At 51.8% G+C, this 17,944-nt stretch overlaps 1 long non-coding RNA gene and 1 other non-coding gene across 5 annotated transcripts in view; one reads left to right on the forward strand and one right to left on the reverse strand.

Annotated features, from left to right (window-relative positions):
- The window catches only part of LOC144723416 (uncharacterized), a 143,865-nt gene that overhangs the window by 50,509 nt on the left and 75,412 nt on the right, over window positions 1-17,944 (forward strand). For 3 of the 4 annotated variants that reach the window (XR_013586169.1, XR_013586168.1, XR_013586170.1), the window contains exon 3: window positions 9,204-9,303. This is a non-coding gene — a long non-coding RNA (uncharacterized LOC144723416). Of the gene's footprint in view, window positions 1-9,203; window positions 9,322-17,944 lie in introns of all 4 variants that reach the window. The other variant, XR_013586171.1, reaches the window with a different exon arrangement.
- On the reverse strand, window positions 3,219-3,321 carry LOC144723428 (U6 spliceosomal RNA). Its single transcript, XR_013586180.1, has one exon. It is a non-coding gene; the product is annotated as a U6 spliceosomal RNA (small nuclear RNA).

Genomic DNA, 17,944 nt, shown 5'->3' on the forward strand with positions numbered 1-17,944 from the left:
ATTTTTAAGCGGTCCTCCTATGGATATAGACTCGCCCCTTGTCATAGGAATGTGGAGCGTCCACTACTGGGTCAGGGATGGCAGTAAAAAAATTAAAAAAAGTGAGCGCCGCCCCGAGCTGCTTTGAGTGACAAATTACTTTGACTTTTGCCGTTTTAATGTGCACGCTCCAAACAGTTTTCTTGGGGCAGTTTGGCGAAATTGTTGTCAATCAGCTGGTGAATGCTGACATCCGAATTACAGGCGTCGCACGATAGAATGCAGTGGAAAAGTACCGCGGTTGATTTATAGGCGCAGACTGATTTAGTTCATCATTGTCTGTATGCATGTATGTTGAACTTCTTCCTCATATCGTACGTAGCCAGCCGAGTTGCAGGGGGAAGGACAACAAACTAACACAAAAAGTAGTTCTAAAGAAATTCGTTTTTCAATCTAAGATTTAAAAGTGACATAGCTTCCAGTGGTTTCCTAATATCTGAAGGAAGAGCGTTCCAGACGGCCGCTGAAGCTCGTCTAAAAGCGCCGCGCGATGGCCATCTTTGTTTGACGGCCGAACCCAAGGGGCGCTGTGATGGTGACCGCAGGTCGCGTGATGGTTCACGCTCCTTGACGTGATCGGCAAGGTATTGCGGTTCATTCATTGTTTTCGTGTTTGACCACGTCGCATATAGTTGTCCTGTCCAGTGGCTGGCTGGTGGCCAAATGTATATATTGGTGGGGCACGGAAGTCCATGAGGGAAGGAAGAAGGGGACTGGCGTGGCGGGGGGAAGGGGGGGGTGTAAGATGTTTATACAGCACTAGATTGAAAACTCATTTTTTTTAACCGTTTAACACGTAGGCTTTCGCGACCAATATCATCCATAATAGAGGTTTTTTGAGTTAGATCGTGCAAATATATAAATGTGTCGTTAAAACCCGCCACCACCCGACGGTTAAAATAAAAATAATTTTAAAAATAATTGGAACCGTTCGGATAGCTACCAACTTAGTGCTGCGTGGAAGCGAATCATCAAATAATACATTGTTTAAATGCATGCCTATACAGGCCACCATACTTCAATAGGGATTAACGTTGGTAAGGTTATTTTAATACACACAATGGACAGGAAGGACAAGCTCAAAGGGCTCGCATAATGCACATGCATAATGTATCTTGACTCATTAATCCCCCCCCCCGCCACTTTGCGCAAGAGCGCAGAAGCCTGGTCACCACATCTACGCCTCTATATAAGGAACGAAACCGTAAGACTTCTCCACAAATCTGGCTGTCGCCTGATGAAGCTAGTTGTAATTACTGTCGAAACGTCGTGTTGGCTCTCCAACACACCGGTGATGCTGTGCTAGCGACGAATTGTCCACGTTCTGTTTAAGTGACAACCCTTACTAGTTGGCTGTGTCGGGTGATGGCGGGTTTTAATGACGCATTTATATTGATGCACTCTAACCCAAAACACCTCTATTATGGATTCTTTAGAACTGTTTGTTGCGTTTGGTTTGTTGTTCTTCCCCCCCGTACCTCCGATTAGCACGGTTGGCTACGTACGGTGCGAAAGAAGTGCAGCGTACACACACACGTGAAGTAAGTATCATGATGTGCCAGCCAAGTGAGCCAGTGACAGAGGGCGGCAACTCACAATCACAAGTTTGGAATTTCAAATTCTGGTTTTGGGTTAACTTGGCCCTGGATCTCTCCGGGTTCAGTAAGATCGGTACGACCTTTGGGACGGTAGGGGGGGAATTCAACAGTGGCTGCCCTATGAAATAGACTCGCCCCCGCCGTAGCAAAGCGAAATTCCAACCTCTGGCTCTCTGCGCACTGCCGTAAGCAAAGAGATGAGCACCGAAAACCCTCAACTGCTGATTGGTGCAAGAAATCACTTGGACTTGAAAGTCTTGTTCAGGTTTTCCATGTTTTACTCGTGTGTGCGTGTGTGCGCGCATGTGTGTGTCTGTGCGCACGCAGCCCCAAGGGCCTCTGTTAACGAGCTGCCACTCTGCCTTTTCACGAAGAAAGAACAGATAATGTTGGTCGCTTTCGTGGCCAATATCCACAATGCCGGATATCGCCCGATGAAGCTGGCTGTAATCGCCAGTGAAAAAGGTCGTACTCCAATTGTAAATGTCGTGGGTTTACTCTCCAAAACACAAGTGTGCTGAACTAGTAACTAATTGGCACGTTTTTGTTTTTACGTGACAAGCCTTACTAATTGGTTGTATCGGGTGGTGGCGGGTTTAACGGCACATTTATATTTGCGCGATCTAACCCAAAAAAAACCTCTTTATTATGGATGATAATATTAATTGCATAGCAGTGCCTGCAAAAGTAAAGTAAATGGTCCCAAAGCGCTGTGCGATCAAAACCAGAATAAAATCGCAAAAAGCGGAACAAATAATTACCATCATGTGACAGGGGAAGACGGAACGCATCGTTTAAAAAGGCCAGCGAATAAAAAAAAAATGTTTTGGGTTGAGATTTTTTTTTTAATTACCCACAACATGCGAGTGTCTGATAGCCTCGGGTAAAGAATTCCACAGCCTCGTAGTGTGGGAACAGAATGGTCTGTGTATAATTGTCAGAATGCTCGACTTGCGATTGCGTTGCTTGACGTTGCCCCAGACATTGATACTGCGTTCGTGAAAAGCACTCGTCCTCCAACATTGGCATCTTGCTTGAACATCTTCTTGTTGAAGTGGCCGGTGTGTGTTGCCTTCTTCTGTGGTCGGGGAAACCCTCAGCCCAGCACTGTCAAGAACCTGGGTTCGAGCCTGGGTTCCGGTCTCATCCGATTGAGACGTATTCCCAAGTGTAATGCGTTGGTGGTCTTGACAAATATCACATTCGTCAAATAAGATTTTTTTGCTCTTATTTCAACGAAAGTTTGTCAATAAATATACAAATATTCTAACACCCCCCCCCGCCACCTGACACTTAAGCGCATTCGTTTGATGCACAGGTGTACTCCTAATGTGGATAAAGATGTAAATACAAGGGACTTGTTGCAGTAGTTCTGTGACCTCTTCCAGTGCTGTTCTCTGGCACAGGGTGATGCACTATTAGCTGCAGTCCCAAATTTTTAATTTCACGATTACCATCACACAATTGGAACATGAGTGAAAGGAGTTTTTCCTCGTTTGTTGATACATAGTGGCTACATCAGTATCACTCTTTCTTTATCCTGGATAAATCCGTGTACTCTTGGGATATGCATTCGTGGCTGTGAGTGTGGCGCCTACGCACATTTGCGTGTCATCCTTGCGCGGAGGCCACGCCAATCTTCACTGTGTCGTTCCAGCTTGAGTATATGTGCTGCCAATAGCAGTGATGAATATCTGAACCGGTCCTGGGCCCTCCCCTAGGTCGACTCGGCCTTAATTCATACCTGGTGCGACATGTAAACGTCGCCACTGGGGAGACGTAGGTGGAACGGGCGTGGTGTTGGCCACACCACCCCCTCGTGTGCAGTACCGGCCTTTATAGGTGCTGCTCGTGACCAGCACTTGGTCGATCACCCTGTAAATTCCTGCATGGAGGGAGGGCATCTTCAGCATTTTCTTTCGCACGCTGCCTTTCTGTTTTCGTGTTTCATCGGTTGAGAGGGGGGGGGCCACGTGGCGGACGGAAGCCGACGGTGCAGCAGCATTCAGTGTTACACCCCCCCCCCCCCCCCGTACTGACCGGCGCAGTGAAGTATGGACACAAACCCTCGCGACCCGCACGCCGCGGGAGACCCCCTCGTCCAGTCGTGTGAACCCGAGTCGGAATCTTTGGCCACAGTTTGTTGTCCTTCCCCCCCCCCGCACCTCTGATAGCACGGCTATGTAAGGTGCGAAAGAAGTTGAGCGTATGCACATTCCCATGAACTCCAGCGGACGACGATCCTCATCTCTGACTCCCAGCACAATTGAACATCCCTCACCCCCCATGTCCCCCCCCCTCCTCCCACCGCCCCTCCTGCCAAAGTTCCCGGTGACCATCGCTGGCAGCAGGAAACGTCTGTCCGCAGCGCGGACGCCTCGTAAATGGGGAGTGCGACGGACAGATGAAATGTCCAGCAGCAAGCAGCAAGCAGCAGCAGCAGCCACGTGACGCCTGCTCGCTTAATTTTGTTTTTGTTTTTCGTTCTTTTGAAAGCCCTCGCGCTCGCTTTTGTTTCCACTCGTGTAAGCAACTGATCTGAATCTGTCGCTTCAACAAAGGCCGTCGAGAAACAATGGGCCAATAAAAAGTGACCCCCACCACCACCCCCCCCCAATCTCCTCCCGCGTGCACGCACTCCCTTCTCGATGGGTCCGAGTTCAGAGTATTCTCAGAACAATGGCCAATGCGCTTTTACATTTCCCTGAAATGCATTTTTTTTTTTGGGGGAAGATCGTCTTTCAGAGCAAACAAAAAAAAAGTGACAACCTGCGCGCGTGATTCTCTCCGGCCGCGTTGGCTTCGATACTTTTACCGGTAGCAGTTTTTGCGTTGCGAGTGCTCACGGCGTGATAATTGTTTTTTTAGCCTTCTATCTGGCAACAAAACTGACACCTTTTTTACAAGGAGTCATATTTGCATAGACCACAATGCCTGCAGTCATAATGCGAACAAAAAACATAACTCTGATCATGTATGCACTGTCCTTGAAGTTTATTGGTCCACACCCGAGACAGCTTTCCTTAGAGCCTAGTCTCACATGGGTTGGACCAGATGACGCCAAAAGGCACACAACTCAACGACAATGCACCATCAGAGTATGAGAGCTCGGGGTAAGCATTTACACCATTGGAACCTCCTTTGAGGTTCCAATGGTGCTCACGGCATGCTATGGGGGAACACGGTTAACGTCAATGTCCGTGATTCGGAAGCGGTGATCGTTACCGGCCATGATCGATCCACCTGGCACAGGCGAGCGAGCAGATCTCACCACGTCCGCCTCCTCGGTGGACGTGAACCCCCGCAACGTGCTCCTCCTCATGACGCTTGTTCACCTGTTGAACTGACACGTTGGGCCGAGTCTGTCGACGAGAGCTTGGCTTCGTGTGACCGAAAGTCGCGAGAATTCGGAGCAAAACCCACCGCGCGCACGAGGGGCGGGGCGGCGGGGCTTGACGCTCGGCACAAATCGCCGTGGGCCGTAGCCAGCGGCGATTTGTGGTCTGGCACTGTCGTCGCTGTTGTTTTGCTGCCTTGACCCCCCCCCCCCACCAAGCTTGGGAATAGGTGTACTTGTGCAATTTGAACCTATGTGTTAATTCTAGATTTGAAGCTTTCGTGACTGCAAGGAATCATCTTCTTAGGTTTTTTCGGTAAAGTCACGTAGAAAGTAAAATAAAATAAAAACAAACGTCGTGATTTTTTGTTTTTATTTTATTTTACTTTCTACGTGACTTTACCGAAAAAACCTAAGAAGTTGAACCTATGTGCTTTATCTATTTTACGTCTTGTAGCTATTTGCTTGCTGTTTCTATACTTGGCGACGCCTATCGTGTTAATTCTAGATTTGAAGTTTTCGTGACTGGAAGGTTCCATACTCTTTGGTTTTTTCGGTGAAGTCACGTAGGTAAAAATTTTTATAAATTTAAAATGAAAACAACTAAATTAAATCACGACGTTTCGGGCGCAACGCAAGCGTCCGTCTTCAGGTGGGGACAACGCGGCGAAAGCTCAACCGCTTAAGTGTGTCTTTTTATTTTTTACCTACGTGACTTTGCCAAAAAAAACCCAAGGGTGTGCCTATCGTGTTGTTTGTATAGTTTCTTGTTGTAACCTTCTGACCCCGTGCTCCTGCTGGGCATCTGTGAAAAAGAGCTCCATAGCTCATCGGATTTCTCCAGGATAAACAAACATCGTGATTCTGACCTGCCGAGCCCTGTTGGGTCACTCCCGCAAGTAGCAACCCCAGGCTCGAGCCTGCTTAGATCGGATGCATCCAGGGTGAATTTGTCGTAGATTTGAATCATTATATTGATTTTCATGTCGAGCATTTTCAAATAATTCCTCGCACCTCTCTCCCCGTGTAAGTAACCGGTTCTAAAGAAGCAAAAACGAAGATGGTGTTTATGAGTGAAGTGTAGATGCCTCGCTCTGCACTTGGTAAATGTCATCATTTTATTGTGCTCAATTTCCAAATGTTAATGAAAGCTCATTCGGTGAGACGCGCTTCAGAAACACACGGATGTCGATCAAGAAAATGGAACAGCGTCTGACATGTGCGTAGAAGCGTGGAGATGCGCGTGTTCTCCATTGCATTGGGAGACCGAGTGAGAGTGGACCAAGTCGGAGAACAGAATGCCAGTTTAGGGACATCACATTGAGTGTTCGGTAAAAGTAAGCGGGCTTGGACTGGACGTGACGCTCTAAGGAATATTGGGTCTGTGTTCAAGAACTTCACCATGGAGTTGCAGCTCCAGAGCGCACATCCATCGCCGTGCAGATGGAGTGGGATGTTCGCGTGCAGGAACCAAGTGGTTTGTTGAATTGTGAGACCGTGACAGAGGGCGGAGGCTTGGGAAGGCCTTTGTCCAGCAGTGGATAGTTAAGTCATGGCCAAGGATGGGAATGGTTTGGTGTTATGTGTGTGTTTTTGTGTGATTTGATTGCCTTCCCTGTACTTTGCACCCCTATCGAGTTTGTTGTGTTGTTTCTTGTTGTAACGTTCCGACCCGCCGCTACTGGAAATCTGCAAAAAGAAGAGCTTCATAGCTCATCGGATTGCTCCTCCAGTATTCTGATTTCTGATGGGGATAAATAATCCCCATCGAATCTAAAAGCCTCTTTTTTTGTTTTCTTCAAGGAAGCCTTCGGTTACAAATGCAAACAAGTGCTGCAACGACACACACGGGCAGCGCAAACTATACAAATGCAACACTTGCAAAAGGTACAACAGACGTATTGTAGCGGTCGTGAGAGGCGACGGGCGGGGAAACATTTAATCTTTGCCCCACCTTGACAAACCCCGTGAGCGCACAAGTCTGGCGATGACGATGACGACACGGACGGACGGGGGCTTGTTTTGTCTGGGCCAGTTGCGCGTGCACGTTGGGGCCTCGATGGACCGGTCCGCCCACGGTGGGTGGTGGATGCGTGGTTTTTTTGTTGTTGTAGGGTAACTACAACTGTTGTATCGCACCCCCCCCCGCCCCCCGCTACAGCAGTAGCAGGCACAGGTGGGAACAAATTGTGGGCTTTTTCTTCCGAACGCAGCAGTGAATGGGAAAAAAACCGTGGGCACGCGGTGCCGATTGCCAAAAAAAAGCAACAAAAAATTTGGGATTGTAAATCTTGGAACTAGAGTTCAGGCCAGTTTAGTAGCTCAGTTGTCGATGTTATTGAGGCACGTGACTATGCATTGATTGATCGATTTAAATTCATTGTTAAGTTTATGATGATACGTGCATTGGATCATGCTTGTGAGAAATAATTGTTTTGCATGTTAATTGTCCTGCCTAATTTCTGCACTCACTGGAGGCAGTAAATTGACCACCGTTTGCAAAGGGAGGATTGAATCAAAGCAGGACCTCAAATTGTGACACGTAATTATTGAATTGCAAGGGAAGCAAGTCGTCGCACTCCTCGTGGCCTTCATCCAGCAGTGGATTGATCGTGACTGATGACGGTGATGAAGGCTGGCGTCTCCCACTACCTGGTGGCAGAGCAGCGGCACGGTGATTATTAGTGCATTGCACTAACGAACCCAGTAACCTCGGTTCGGTTGTGGGAGCACAGCTAACATCGGGGGCGAGAGATATTTGAGCCGGCCCTGGGCTTTCCCCTACCCCCCCCTCACCCGCTGACCAGGGTGGTGAAGTATGGTCGCGCATCTCCGTTGACGGAAAGGCGCCACTCTGTAGCCCGCGTCGGGGTCTCGCGTTGCTCTTGTGTGCACTCGGCTGTCGACGAAGCAGATCGCGGGGTGCGCGCTCCGTAAGGTTTACGCGATGAGCCCTGAACTGGGAAGCGAGCGACAACCCATGTAGTTTGACCTCGTTTAAAGGGATGGGGAGGGAGGGGGGGAGCAAAACTCAGGGGGGAACACGGTGTTAAACGTACCTTAACGTAACGTGAAACACTAAACAGAAGTACAGAATAGAGTGACGATGCGATCTACCGGTGTCCATCGTGCATCCTCCTCTGGCAGCCCCCTACCCCCTCCCCCCCCGTGTGTGCGAGAAACGCCTGTGACGTCCATTGCCTAAATTGGACTCGTTCGTCATCATCAGCCCGCTGCCGACTCTTGCGGGCGATAGCAACTAGTCAGATGAAACTTTGCCGGTAACCAAGAAGAATACCGCGGCAGATCAGTCGACGTGCGTCTTGTCTGTGTGCGAGCATACTCTTTGGTTCTTTCGGTAAAGTCACGTGGGTATAAAATAAATTAAATCACGACGTTTCGGGCGCAACACAAGCGTCCGTCATCAGGTGGGACAACCACAGCAAGAAACAATTGCTGAAGTGGGCAAAAGGGCTGCTGGAACAAGAGGCCGAAACATCGTGATTTAATTTATTTTATTTTCTACCTACGTGACTTTACCGAAAGAACCAAAGAGTATGGATCCCTGCAGTCACGAAAACTTCAAATCTAGATTGTGTGCGAGCAGTCACGCGGGGGGGGAACGCTGGCTGGCGAAACCCGGCGACCCGAGTGCGATTTCCTCCTCGCGGCCGGCCCAACACCAATGACGAATGTTTGAAGTGGTCAAATGAGTGGCCTGGTACGGTGAGTCTCAACATCGCCACTCGAGAGGCCAAGGCGGGCCAGCGCACGCTGCCGGTCACCCCCCCCCCCTCCCTCCGTGTGCCATGCCAGCTTTCATAAAGTGCTCGCTCACAACACTTGCCCCAAGAGTCAGTTGAGGCTATGAGAGGGGGGTGGGAATCTTTGTCTTTGCATTCATTCCAACATCGCACCTCCAAATCAGCACGATTGGCTACGTACAAAAGAAGTTGAACATATATACTCAGATTATATAGATATACGTTTGTATTTGTCTGTAAGGATTTAGAGGCGGTGCTGAGCCTTCAGCAAGGAATGGGGGGGGGGGGCTCAGACCCCCCGACGCTAGGGGGTTAGGGACCCACAGCTGAGCCATCTAGGCAGAGGCCGTTTCCGTGCGTCAAACAAAACAGAATTGAGCACCGCAAGGCCACGCTTTAAATATTTAACAAGGGGAAGCTTTTCTGAATGGGGAGATGTCGTCCCGTTTCCCCTTTCCCTTTCAGCCCCACCGCCACAAGCCAGGATGCTGCCACCTCCGCCGTGGTGTAAAGGTCATCGGCCCACCGGACTCGCAACCCGGAGTTCACCGGCTCCACCTCCTCGGTGCGAAACAATGGACACGTACGACTCTTGAACCCTTTTTTTAATCTTCCAAACCGTATTGTCGAATCGGATAAACAACGGTGAGCATTTTGAGCCACCTATGACTCCCATGGGCGGGAGGAATTGGACCGATGTCGGTGGATTTCGGAAAGCCAAGCGGGGTTGAGCCTTAACAGTGCTGAGCCCGGAGAGTACCTGTGTTGGTTGGTCAACCCCATTACCTAACCCCTCCCGATGACAGGAAAAACCCCGCGCCGACAATCGGTGCGTGCGCGGTGTGACATGGCTGACGGTGGTGACGACGGTAACAATTCCCGGCCGTCGCCTCCCGTCCGGCTTCACACACGTGGGGAACCGGCGCGGGACTGGTGTTTTTATTTTCCTCCCAACTATATTTCGCATCGTGAAGTCAGTCGAGCGATCGGAACGATATAATCATCGGCGGGGGCCGTCGATTGCTTAAACAATCGGATAGGCACGGCTCGTGCGTGTTTACTCCAATTAATAGTTTGAGTCGCTTAAAGCCAGGAAGCCGAAGTGATTTCTTTCCCACGAGCGTTGACGCTGTTACTCGTCTACAATTCACAGCCCTGATCCAATGGCAGAAATTCCACATTCCTATGGCGAGGCGGGGGGCGCGGGGGCCCCTCTTCACTTCCCCCACAATGCCGTGCGAATTTTATCGACCCCACGCAGTGAGGTGCGAAGGGCTGAAACCCAGATAACGCCCAGAAAGAAAGAAAAATACTACAAATGGGCCGAATGTGTGTAGTGTTACAGCGTTAGCGTGGAGTGTTGCGTGTGTAAGTGTGCGTGTGTAATTTTTTCTGCGGGGCACACAGTGCGTTCTATAAAAATGCACGTGCACAAACACACACACGCGCTCACTAGCTCGCCCTGGCTGAAACACCTGTTTAGTGGCGTCCCCGCCCCCCACCGCCGCCAAACCACCACCACCCCACCGAAGGGGAAAACTTAAACAGACTGGCAGGTTGTACTGATTTAAAAAAAAACAGACCCACATGTAACCGAAGAAGCCGAAACAGGAGCCCCGAGTCCTGAAACTGCCAGGGTAGCCTCTGGTGTGACCTGCTAGTGACAACGTACGCACGCGCTGGCAGGCACATATATACATACACACAGATATACATACGTACACAGAGATAAAGATCCCCCGCATAGCCTTTAACAGACTGTTGGGGCAAGTGTTGTTAGCGATTAGCACCTATGAAGGATGGCACGTTGGCGCACGAGGGGGTGGGTGGCTAGGACCACGCCCGGCCGCCTTTGTCTCCCCAGTGGCGATGTTTACACACCACACCGGGTACTCGTTTAAGGCTGAGTCGACCTAGGGGAGGCCCAGGACCGATTTAGATTATCGTCACTGGTGAGCGGGCATCGAACTCGGGTCGGCGGGTTCGTAGACGCAGCGCGCTAATCGTTGCACTGCCACTCGGAGAGGGACATGCGGGCACACACATCACATCACACATCACACACACATCACACACACATCACACACATCACACATCACACACACATCACACATCACATCACACACACATCACACACACATCACACATCACATTACACATCACATCACACATCACACACATCACACACACATCACACATCACATCACACACCACACATCACATCACACACACATCACACATCACATCACACATCACATCACACATCACATCACACATCAAATCACACATCACACATCACATCACACATCACACACACATCACACATCACACACATCAACACACATCAACACACATCACACATCACATCAACACACATCACACATCACATCACATCACGCATCACATCACACATCACACACACATCACACATCACATCACACATCACACACACATCACACACACATCACACACACATCACACACACATCACACATCACATCACACATCACACACACATCACACATCACATCACACATCACATCACACATCACACATCACACACACATGACACACACATCACACATCACATCACACACACATCACACATCAAATCACACATCACATCACACATCACATCACACATCACACACACATCACACACACATCAACACACATCAACACACATCACACATCACATCAACACACATCACACACACATCACACACACATCACACACACATCACACACACATCACACACACATCACACACACATCACACATCACACACACATCACACACACATCACACACACATCACACACACATCACACACACATCACACACACATCACAACTCACATCACACACACATCACAACTCACATCACTCACATCACACACATCACACACACATCACACATCACATCACACACACATCACACACACATCACACATCACATCACACACACATCACACACACATCACACATCACATCACGCATACACGTCCGTGCTGATGAGACGTGGTGAAGATAAGTGGTTGGATGGCCGTGTGGGTGATACATTTGGCACGGAGCCAGTTTTAGACAAAAGTCAAAGGTTCAATTCCCACCACTGGCCAGTGATGCTCTGCGGGGATTTGCCGAAACTTGCCATCTGCTGTGGACAGGGTTGCCACCTATGTGGTGCATTAAACTGGGACACACATAGAGGTAGGAATAATTTATCACAATACCGGTATAGGGGAGAACTGTATTGTTAACTTGTCGTCTTTAGTGGTCTATTCATCCCATTATCATCATGTAACCGACAAAATCCGGGACTTTTTATGTCCCTGAGAGACTTCCAGATTTCCCAGGACAGGTAACCACAAAAAATGGCGATCCCGGGAAAAGCAGGACAGGTGGCAACCTAAGCTGGATCGTGAACATCCAATACCCATCAACATTATTTAGCAAAGTTATCCATAACTCAGTCAGCATTGCTATTTTACGTTTGAATGGACTCCCATAGAGTATACGGAGTAATCTTGCCCAACAAGATTACTCCGTAGTTGACCAAGCTTGACTGCTGGTGAGACCCACAATGTCAAAACCAGTCCCGAGTTTGCTTTCCTGAACACATACTGCATGGTGACATTGGCCTTTTTATATTTGAAGTTAAGCCGTCACATGCTCGCCTCCACTTTGCACTTAGATTCCACTTGCGATCATCCTCCTCCTGCTCAATTGCAGCCGGAGAGTTGTGCCCTTGTAACTGTAGTTTGCCCAATGCCGCCTTAGTGAAATAGATAATGAATGTCAATGTCTCATGAATGTCAGCCCGTTCTAAAAGGACATGGAATTGATCCCTTCTAAAAAGAGCACAGGGGGGGGGGGAAATGATGCAGACTCACACAGATATATATTTAATCGCACGCTAATAAACGAACTGGCAGCGATTTAAAACCGCAGAATTACTCGTAAGATTTCCGCACCGCCAAACCTGCGACCCGGAGGTCACCGCTTTCGCTTTCGATCTCCCGTCGCGGCCTTTGAAATGACGGCGCTGCAGCCGCCTGCGTGATCATCGCGCACCACCACAGTTAAGTCGATCGGAAGGTTGCGTGTGGTGGTGGTGGTGGTGGTGGGGTAAATTGTGGGTACTCCCCACCTCCGCCAAGACGTCTAGCCCGGCGTGAAAGAGTAGGCCAAAGTACCCTCCCACGATTGCCTCTCAAGGATGCCCTTCCAGCGGCAGTGGCACAAGCAATAATTTGCAGGGCTGTGCATCTTTACCCCCCCCCCTCCCTCACACTCACCCCCCTCACTCACCCCTTACCCTAACTTCGTAGATATTTTTCGGAGAGCGCCTGAATCGCACCCTGCCACCCGACTGTCTAGGCCACATCACGACGCTCAATCATAACCTCCGCCCACGTGCGGCGGGAGACGCGTGTCCGGCGGCACTTTGCGTCGCCCGTTTTTGTTTTCTTGTTGCGCGCGCGCGAAGGTGGCGCCCCTCGGCGGTGCCCGCGAGCGAGCGGGGGGGGGGGGGCAAGGGGGGCGTCGTTTTGACAGCGGCAGCGGCGCGTGCTCAGCATCTGACTGCGGCTACCCCCCCCCCCTCTCGCACCGCCCCCGCGAACGAAGCCTTTGCCCACCGCGTGGAAACGCTGCCAGGCTCGGGGTTGTGAACTCGTGAACTTTGGGCCGAGACGCGAGCACGCGGCGGCTCCCGCCGCAGCAGAGCCTCCACCCTCGCCCCACGCACGCCGACCCCCACCCACCCGCCCCCCCCCCCCCGGGTTACGGGGATGCACACACGTGCGTGGCTGCGTTGGGTGTGGTGGTGGTTCTGCGCCAAAGCAACTTTTGGCTCCCCGGCGATGGCGTACGTTCTCTCTCTCTCGTACGCACGCGCAGATTCGCCTACTGCAGGTACTCCCCCCGCCCCCCCCCCAAATTTTTTGTGTTTGTTTTGGCCGGCGCTGCCCGGAGCCATGGCTCGGTAGCTCGGCCCGGGAATGGAATCCGTGCCATCGGGATCGGTGCAAAGCCATCGAAGTGCACGTACGCACGCAGGAGGGCGGCTCCTGCGTGCCCAAGAATCTGTTTCCATTCCAGGGCGCAAGGATTAAAAAAAAAACGCGGGGCAGCCGCCGGTTTGGTGAGCGCCCCCCTCACCCCCCCCCCGTGCCTCAACTCGGGAGACGGGGGCGAGAGCGGAAAGAGCAGAACAGTGCCGCGACTGTGCACGGGCGGATGGCTACCGGTGCTCTCCCGCCGTTCGTCAGTGGCACCGGGTCTCGGCTGCCACCCCTGGCCGTAATTAGGGGGGGGCGGGGTGGGGTGGGGCACGGGGGGGGGGTTCCTGTTTTCTTTGGGACGGGCCCCACGTTCACCGCTGCCGCCACCGTGGTCGCGGCTACCGCGCACAACGTCGCATTAGCGCGTCGTCGCGAAGGGGGGGTGGTGGTGGTGGTGGCCCGTGCTACCGAGGTCACGGTTATCGCGCCTCCGATTTGGCACGGTTGGCTGCGTACGGCGCCAAAGATAAAATCCAACGCGCAAACACACACGCACGCACGGTGTTCATCATCACCATCGGCTATGATTTGTTTTACTGCGCCAGGTAAGGCCCACTGTGGCTTAATCATCACCCGGAAATTTACAGCTGCCAAAACAACTCTGAACGCGTGATGTCGATTCTGAATGTGGAGGGAACGACAACCGGAGGACCCGGAGTAAAATCCACGTGGCCACGGTGTGAGAGAGAGAGAGAGACACGCAGACTCCAAACATACAGGAGGCGTCGGGGTCGGGATCGAACCCACGACCTCCTGTATACCGGGCGAGGGAGTTGACATCTCGCCGCTGTGACGCCCCCCACGGTGACAAAGGGAAGAGAGAGGCGGGGGTGGGGTTGGTAGGGACTTGACACCTGAGGCCGTCATTTGATAGAACGTACTGGAGCGGTCATAATCAATATTAATAAGGGACTGGTTATCCGAGCCGAGATCTAAGGGGTGGAGAGGAAAGCCACAATTGTTTTTAAACGAGCAAGATCACTTCAGGCGTACGCGTGGAGTCTCTCACGCCTTCCCAACGTGTGCTCGGGTTGTCTTGGGAAGTGATTAGTCGTAACGACGATACCTTCCCCAGCCGCACGGCGAGATGACGTCACGCAATTGACGTCATCGCGTGGCGAGGTGAGTGTGCGATGCCATTGCCCTGGTCGACGAGGCATCATCCTTATTTATTAGGCCGTTTATCGATAGGGTGCGTCCGTAACCTAATGGCAACACAATTTTCTAATAATAATACTTTCATTTTATATTGCGTCATTCATGCCAACGGCATCTCGCAACGTTTCATTGATTATGGATCTTCCTTACCGCAGTTGTCATCACCCCTCGTTGCAGACAGGCGGACTAACGCAATTACGCGTTTTAAACCTCGGGTCACAAAGGGTTTATACTGTGGGAGGGTCAGACTCGGGGTCAAAGGTCAGGGCTGCCGTTTGCCGAGTGGCCGCACCAGCGCGGTAACCGTGCCCCTGAACGCGGCGTTGAGCTGTGTGACCCATGACGTTGGTGGTCACCCAACGTAGGCACGGAGCACCCTGCTAAATATGGAGAGGGACTTCCTGGCGTTCGGTGATGGGACTGACTGTTTTGTGGTCGCCAGAGTGCGACTGTGGTCATCCAGAACACACCACAACAACAACGTATAAACGACGCAATGGACCCGATCCACAAAAATATATACGAATGAGACAACGCGGCGACGATGCACTACTCCGCTTTACTCCTGACGTGGTTGTCTGGCTTCAACCACCTGAACGTGAAATTGTAGTCGTTGCTCTAGCGTCTACAGCCGTACGACAACAAGAAGACGAGGAAGAAGAAGCGATGGGATCGACTCGTTTCTTTCCCGACGTCGTGATGACCTCCGTCGAAAGACGGTTGACGTCTCGCAAACGCGCGCGGTTTTCCCGCTTCCACCCCCCCCCCTCCCCTCACGTGCTCTAATCCGCGATATAGTGGAGCGCTGCCCCGTTGTGTGCATTTATCGGCGTAAATTCTCGGGGCGCCGTGCGTTTTTACGGCCGGCCCGCAGGCGGGTTGCGCGGTGTGTGAGAGCCGTTTGCGAATAAACCAAACTCAAACTACTTTTGTATTTTATCAGGTAAGGCCCCACTGAGCGCCATGTAGCTCTTTTTCAGAAGGCACCTGGCTATCACAAATCAATAGCTCGACGTGAGTTGGCTTATCATCGCGTGGGAAATTTATAGTGGCCAAAAACTCTAATCGCACGTCGATGCTCAATGTGGAGGGAAACTACCGGAGGACCCAGAGAAAATTTTAGACGACCGCGTAGAGATAAAGACACACACTGCAAACTCCAAATATACAGCAGGCATCGGGGTTGGAATCGAACCCACGACCGAGGCGAGGGCATTAACATCTCGCCACCGCAGCGGCGCCCTCACAAAGCGGTCATCTGTTCGCCGTGAGAGAGAGGGCGTTTGCGTCGTCACCACACTACAAAAACGGAGGCGCATGTTTTGCCCCCGGCGTGCATCGCGTCGTACACGGTGCGATGCGATGCCGCTTGCCCCTCGGCACCCCCACACCGCGCCGGTCGTGGGAGCTTGTCCGGTCAATGCTTCGCCATGCCCGGCCGCTGCGGTGTCGGCGAAGGCCGAGAGAGAGAGTACAAAGCGGAGTATAAGGCTCGCAATTTTTGCTGCACGCTCTTTCGCCTTCAAGCCGCCCGACACGTGGCACCACGCAGCCCGATGGCGAAGCGTGGCGGTTACCTGTCCGTCCAAGTGCACTACAGCGCATCCCAGAATAGTTCCCGACCAACTTTGGAGGTGACGAGAGCGTAGAGACCCCCCCCCCACCCCTGCAGCGTAGAAGTACAGCACAACGAGGCGTTTACTTTGCCATCACGATCGCCGCGTGGAATTGTGGGATTGATCGCGTCCACCCACAGCCCCCCCCCCCAACGCACGGCGCGGAGGCTAAAGGGGAATCGTATTTAACCGTGGCAGGTAACTGATTGCAGCAGATGGAGTGTGTTCACGCACCGCGAATGACTGCGCTTATGAATGTTTTATTTATGAACGGCTTTATTTTACCATCACCGAAACAAATGTGTGATCGGGCCCCCGCGTGCGTGTGCTATTCTTTCGTGACACATCAAACTCCCTTCGGCAAATAAATGGATAAAAGAGGCCGGAGCGAACCTAATATGCAAGATAGTAATATCGGTAGGCAGGGCCGTTTTTGAATAATTTATCCCTGCCAGATTCAATTTCTGACATGCGTTGTGGTGGCTGAGAGGCTGGTGAGCATGCCTTGATCACATATGCTAAAGCCTGCCAAGTGCCAAAATGGTTCTTTCATATTTTCTTTTTTTGCTTGGACTCTGTGTTTGTTTTTTCATTTGGTGCCCTTGCAACCTCCCAGCCATCTCCCTTCCCCCCCGCACCCCTCATGCTACTACTCCTTCCATCGCCCACCCCACTCCACCACGCGAACCTGAACACGCGGCGCTCGGGCGCAGAGGAGTAGCGATGTTGGCGTCTCGTGAGCGCGTGTGTGGAGCGGTGCCGCGGCGGTTACGCTTCTCGCTCTGCGCCGCTGAGAATCCTTGGCCACCCGAGGGTTCGATCCCTGGTCCTGGCTAAGCGTCGGCGGGTGACAAATGACACTCGACACGGCTGACACCGGCCCCCACCACCACTCCGGCTCCCAATTTCACCAACCTGCCACGTCCACAGTTAAACAACAAAGGGGGCGATGGTCTGTGTCGACGGGGCAAATGATGAACATCGCTGCACCAAACTGGATACGAAATGTCGCAGCCGGTGTTTCGGGCAAAGGCCCTCCTCCTGTAAGGAAGGGCCATTTCCTGTTTAGGCCCCACTGTAGTTGACGGACGTGTTGATTTTTCTGTCCGTACCATCAGGAAACTCTCGCACTATGGGGCGGGGAGTGGCGGGGGGGGGGGGGTGTCGGCGGGGGGTGTCGGGGGGGGGGTGTGTGGGGGGGGTGTTGGGGCATCATCCAGCAGCGAATTGATCAAGGCAGTGTAATGTATATTTTTGTTCCTGCGTATCCGACCGCTCGCTCGGATACACAGCGAGGAGAAGAAGGTGGCTGGAGCTGAACGCATGGGTGACCCCCGATTGGTTGGTTGGCGTTGCGGGTTCCACCTCG

This window comes from Lampetra planeri, chromosome 17, assembly GCF_965212315.1.
Source record: "Lampetra planeri chromosome 17, kcLamPlan1.2.h2, whole genome shotgun sequence".
Classification (NCBI taxonomy): Eukaryota; Metazoa; Chordata; class Hyperoartia; order Petromyzontiformes; family Petromyzontidae; genus Lampetra; species Lampetra planeri.